This window comes from Spinacia oleracea, chromosome 3, assembly GCF_020520425.1.
Source record: "Spinacia oleracea cultivar Varoflay chromosome 3, BTI_SOV_V1, whole genome shotgun sequence".
Classification (NCBI taxonomy): Eukaryota; Viridiplantae; Streptophyta; class Magnoliopsida; order Caryophyllales; family Amaranthaceae; genus Spinacia; species Spinacia oleracea.
The window spans coordinates 114,107,188-114,113,157 of NC_079489.1; the positions used below are offsets into that span (position 1 = coordinate 114,107,188).

Below are 5,970 nucleotides of genomic sequence, written 5' to 3' on the forward strand. Positions count from 1 at the left end.
TACTTACTTAAGCATCGGAGGGAATATTCCTACGGGAATATTCTTGTTTTGCAGGTTGCCAGAAGTTCGTGCCAGGTCATACTTGATACCTCCGAGGAACGCGTGCCACGTCAGCACCGTAAAAGATCCCACAACAAAAGTCAATGAGCTACACTTTCACACACTACAACTCATATAAAATCATAACATGTTTCACGCAATTAACTACAAGGCGAATCAAGAACAGCGTACGGCCATGCTATCAACTATCAAGTAATGTAGACAACCCAATAGATGAGACTAAGTGCCTATGATCAAGCAAAATGCACACTCCACTTTGATACCCCATTCATTTACGAATTCACCATGCAATGGTAATTAGATGCAGTAATCCCTTCTTACCCCTTTAGTTAAAATATGTGTAAACTTTGAAAATAAGGTCATTTTAAATAATGATATTTTTAGGACTAAAACCAATAGCTCTGATACCATTTTGTAACACCCCCATAATCCTCCCTATTTAAAACATCTTATATTTGAGAATAGAAAAATATAGGGGTGTTACTGCCACGATGTAACGTATAAGGCAGATGAAATAACTAATTAAAAACCGGTTTAACTTTTATAGTCTAACTTTGAAAACAAACAGCGGAAGTCTTAAAACGAATACTTCAAATACAATGTGGAGACCTCAATAGGCCCCTTCTTAAATCCAAACTCCAACACAAGGAATAAGTTAAGTTAAGCCGTTGTAATCAATTAAAATCCAAAACCAATGTAATATTCAAAGGGAAAAAGGTACTTCAAAATCTATCCCCATGCATGCTTATTCGCAAACCTGTAGATTGGCTGCTCCCCATAATCCCAAGTGAAATTATGGTTCACCGCAGGGCCATCATATAAAGAGACATGGCCAACAACAACAAAGATCAAGTCAGCTAATGCTGAGTACGTACTAAAGCAATAATCGTTTAGTAATAAACGTTCTAGACACACAATACTATTAAATAATGCACCTCAGGACACGACACTAACTTACCGACTCAACCTTGATTTATATGAATTAGAATTGTCATTGTAATATAAAAGATTGATCATAGGCCGTCCTTGACCGCACCTAACGATCCTATAAGAGTATCGAAGAGTCCTAGACGTGCCTTCGAATATGTAACTTTAAACTTACTAGAGCGTCCTCTAGTATAGACAAACCTTGAATCAGTATGCATACCCCCGAGAAGAGTCCTTGACGTACCTTCTCTAGGAAGTTTAACTACTTTGTTAACTCGATTTCTGTAGGTAAAAGCGCCCTAGCGTATAATAAAGAGTGCAGGATACTAATACAAAGATTGTCCCTTTACCCATACTACTACTCGAGAAATTATCTCTGAGAGCTTACAAGCCATTCCTTTCACTTTAAGTGCTTTAGTAATTTCCTTGTTATTCAATTTGTTTAGACCTTAAACAAAGTATAAATACGCAACATAAGAAACACGACTTCTCTTTTAATTCCTTTAGGACGAGTGATCAAACAATTAAGACACCCATTATTAGGCCATTAGTCCTTGGCTCAGAGGTTTTGAGAGACCTCCTAACATACTATGTCTAAACTTAGTCTAATTAACAATAGTAAAATTTGTAAAGACAATAATATGAAAGATCATGCTTGCTTCCTATAATAAACAAACAACGACATAATCCCAAGTGTACGCATCACCACACATTCATTGAAATATAAATAATTCCAAGGCTTACTCATGCCACTAATACTACAAGTACATTCTAGGACTAGTACGTACCTTTTGAAGTACGAAAACAGCTTAAGTGTAACGAGCTAGCTAGAATCTCCCTTCTACAAACTTGGTACCTAAACATTGTATAATAATACAATTAGTTCTTTATTACATAAATTAACATCAAGGTACTAAAAATCAGATCCATATAACTTCCTACTAATCTGATTTTAAGACTCTTAATGCTCCAAATACACAAACAATAACCTACTATTGTTCACATTGTAACCTCATCGTAAAAGCTTATTTAAAATAGTCACTTAGAAACTTTAAAAACTGTTTTAACAATGAATAAGAATGCCGATTTTTCATTCACAAAACAAATCAGATTGTATACTTGTATAAAATATTACCTTTAGTGATTAAAACTCCTAATAATAGTTTGGCATAGTTAAGTATAACAAAACAGACTAGGTAGCTACAATAATTATCTTTTTAAAACCTCTTGAAAACATGTTGTGAGCTTGTAAGTATAATAAAGGAACTCCATAATAAAGCTTCCCCTTTTCTTTTTCTTTAAATCGTTATTGTTAATACATCATCAATAACCATCAGCACTCATAAATATATGCAATGAATAACACTACTTAATTCCCATAGAAACAAAGTCAACCCTACGCAAGAAATAAGGCGACAAGGCATGCAATTTAGTCATAAACAATGAACAACAACTCACGCAACAGCAACAACGAACAACAACTCACGCAGCAGTGCAGTTGTTGTTGTTGTTATTACTGTAACATGGTGGGGGTATAAAGAGACTAAACGAAGAGGAAAGAAGAGTACAAACAGCACAACGATGATGGTGATGCTGGCAGCAAATGCAGGAGCAGGGCATGAGCAGAGGAGAAAACGGCGATGGAGGAATAGCAAACAGCAGTATGCGAGGAGGAAATAAAAAAAGGGTTTTGGGTTTTCTTTTTTAGTGAAATTCAGATATTCCATACTTTAAAAGATTTGAAAATATTAATTTAAACTCCTTTTCCAAATTATTTTCGATTTCCCTTCTTACAATTTTGTAAACTCCTTGTTTCCTTATTTTTCTTGAAATAAAACACTTTGTTTTTCTTTGAGGATAAAATAAATTTTATAATATTTATACTCTTGTTTAAAATGTAACATTGTTTCTAGGTATTTAAAACATATAACTCCATTTCTAATTATTTAAAACATAAAACTCCGTACATGTCGTTGAAATATAAAATAAAACAACCCAAAAATACGGAGTATCACAATCTTACACACCAACCAATCATATGAGCTCACCTTAGGGTTTCCCCCAAAAGGGGGGACTATAAATATTCCCATTTCCCAAGAAATGGACACACAATTCTAGATAGAGAAACATTCTACTACTTACTTTAATGCTTTATGTTTATTAATTACATCTTCCTTAAAACCCGTGTCTTACTTAAGCATCGGAGGGAATATTCCTTCGGGAATATTCTTGTTTTGTAGGTACGCCACCGACGTGGACTGGACTCGACACTACGTGGAACCTGATACCTCCTCGTCATCATATAAAGGAAAAACTCCCACAACATTTGGCGCCGTCTGTGGGGAGGTAAGGTAACATGGTAGACGTCCAGCACTTCGGAGACGCGCCCATCAGTCGAAACGAAAATGACGAAACCGAAATCAATGGTGATCGTCCTCCTCGAGGGAGGGACGACAGAAGCCACCAGTCTGTAGGGCAGGACGGTCGTCCTGAACCTCCTCCTGAGTCGCAACCTGAGCAGGTTCAAGTGGAAGATGAGACGGGTCAACCTTTGTTTCCTCCAGGCGGCCACTTGAGGGCTGATGCCGACACAGTTATGGAAGAGAATCCAGACTTGCCGGTGTCTGCTGGGCAGCTTAAAGATATCCTAGCTGGATTCAAAGTAAAGATGGACACCCTATAAGATGAGATCAAGATTATCCGTTCTCAGTCTCAGGGGACGGGAATTCCATTCTTTAATGGACTCACTCGGTCTAATGTCTGGCGGTAAGACCAAGCACAAAATGACGATCATGACAGACGCTTTGACAGAACAAGAACTTCCTTCCAGCCCATAGCTCCGCGTCGGATCCTGCCAACTTCTCGGCCTGAAACTGGACCGTCCCGAAGAGTACCGATCATTCAGCTGGATAGGCCCCAAGAAACTGAGCTGTCAGATACAGGTTCCACTCCTGTCATGCAAGATTCACCCCTCACTGCCCCTTCGCGCCGTCTCACCAGGACTCATGTCAGCCGCGCGGACAGCGAGTGGCGTAGAACATCCTAGAATAGAAGGCAGGATCCAATATGCCATATTCAACAAGGGGTAGCTGGCATTATCCTCGATTACACTACCCCATTCTGTGCTGATATCATGAATGCTCCCAAGGAGCCTAAAGTAAAACCACCTGCTATTGATGTCTATGATGGCATGTCTGATCCTGATGTACACCTCTTGGCCTATCGGCATCATATGTATGTCCAAGGGACTACTGATGCAACATGGTGCAAATACTTCCCGTCCACTCTGAAAGGAGTTGCCTCCAAATGGTTCGAGAAGTTGCATGCGGGAACGATCAACACATATGCCGAATTGGAGATGTTATTTTCAGCAAGATTTATGGCTTATAAAGAAGAGAAAAAGACGAGCATGCATTTGGGTCGATTACAACAAGGAAAAGACGAATCTTTGCGAAGCTATGTTCGACGTTTCAATTTGGAATCAGGACAGATTCCAGACCTGCCTGACGGGGTGGCGTTTGATAATTTCTTTAGGGGACTTAAGAAGGGGTCCTTTAAGTTCGATCTGGTGAAGAAGAGCGTGAGAACAATGGCTGATGCTTTGGACGAGGCCGAATCCTTTATTCATGCCACTGAAATCTGTTCGGTCCCCAAGGAGTCTAAGGGAGCAGAGATTGCAGACCACTCCCAGCGGAAGGACAAATCGGAGAAAAAGTCCAACCGTCCGAATGGGACGTGGGCCATTGAAAAGAAAGGATATCAAGAAAACGCCTCCCAAGGACAGAAGAGGGGACGCCCCTACAACAAAGAGAGGTTTGAGTATAACACTGACTTATACACAATATTGCTGGACGTCAGTGATAGATATGAGATTGATCGTCCGTTCCCAATGAAGTCGCCGGTGGAAACGCGAGACAGCTCTCTCTACTGTAAATTCCACTGTGATGTGGGACATGAACCTAAAGATTGCAAGAGTTTGCGTAGGGCCCTTGATGGGTTAGCCGCCAAGGGATTCTTGAAGTCGTATCTCAGCTCGAGCGTAGGAGGAAGTGGTAAAAAGTTCTACAAGAAAAGCAAGTCACCGTCATACCGACGTGATGACAATGACACTGATCCAGATATTGTAGCCGTCATCTCAGGAGGTTTAGCCGCTGGGGGACCAACAATGAGAGGTCAAAAAGACTATGCAAGCCGGTTGGGACAGGTCATGTTGTCTGGAAAAGCCCCAACTGACCATTTCCCTAAAGTGGAGATTTGTGAATCTGACAGGGGCAAGATCGCCACTCAACATGACGACCCCTTGGTCATTGAATTGAAGGTGGCAAACCTCAAGGTAAGGCGTATTTTAGTAGATACGGGGAGTTCGTCACACATTATCATCACAGCTTGTCTAAGTCGTCTTGAGCATGATCCAAAGACACTTGAAAAAATACATTATCCTATCATTGGATTAAGAGGCGGCATAATCCACCCCCAGGGGATAATCACTCTGCCCCTACGAGTTGGAGGCCGGCATCAAAGCAAGAACTTGAACGTCCGCTTTCTAATTGTAAAGGACCTCACTGCTTAAAATATCATACTGGGTCGTCCAACTTTGAATCAGGCCAAGGCTGTGGTCGTCACTCATCTTATGGTCATGAAGTATGTCTGTGATAAAGGTCAGGTCGGCACAATTCATGGTGATCAACAGCTAGCAAGAGATTGTTACCTCACTACGCTAAGTCCTGAGGCTTGGGGGAAAACTGACGAAGCCAGAGCAAGCTCAAAAAGAAAACTAGATGAGATGGAGGAGAAAGTCAAGAAGGAGACCTTTACCATTTCCACGGCTCACATGGAAACTAGGCGGCCTGAGCCGGTTGGTGGATATTATGAAATCATCCTTGATGAAGCACGTCCAGATAGGACGGTGCCAGTAGGGGTCTCTCCTGACGACCAGCTTGGGGCACATTTAGTCACTCTCCTGAGGGAATTCCAGGACATTTT

General features: G+C 40.9%; 1 long non-coding RNA gene across 1 annotated transcript; it reads right to left on the reverse strand.

The window, feature by feature from the left end:
- Positions 1-633: 633 nt before the first annotated feature.
- On the reverse strand, positions 634-2,849 carry LOC130469296 (uncharacterized). Its single transcript, XR_008929743.1, has 3 exons — positions 2,560-2,849; positions 1,776-1,843; positions 634-828 (listed from the first exon to the last, which is right to left on the reverse strand). It is a non-coding gene; the product is annotated as an uncharacterized lncRNA (long non-coding RNA).
- Positions 2,850-5,970: the final 3,121 nt, after the last annotated feature.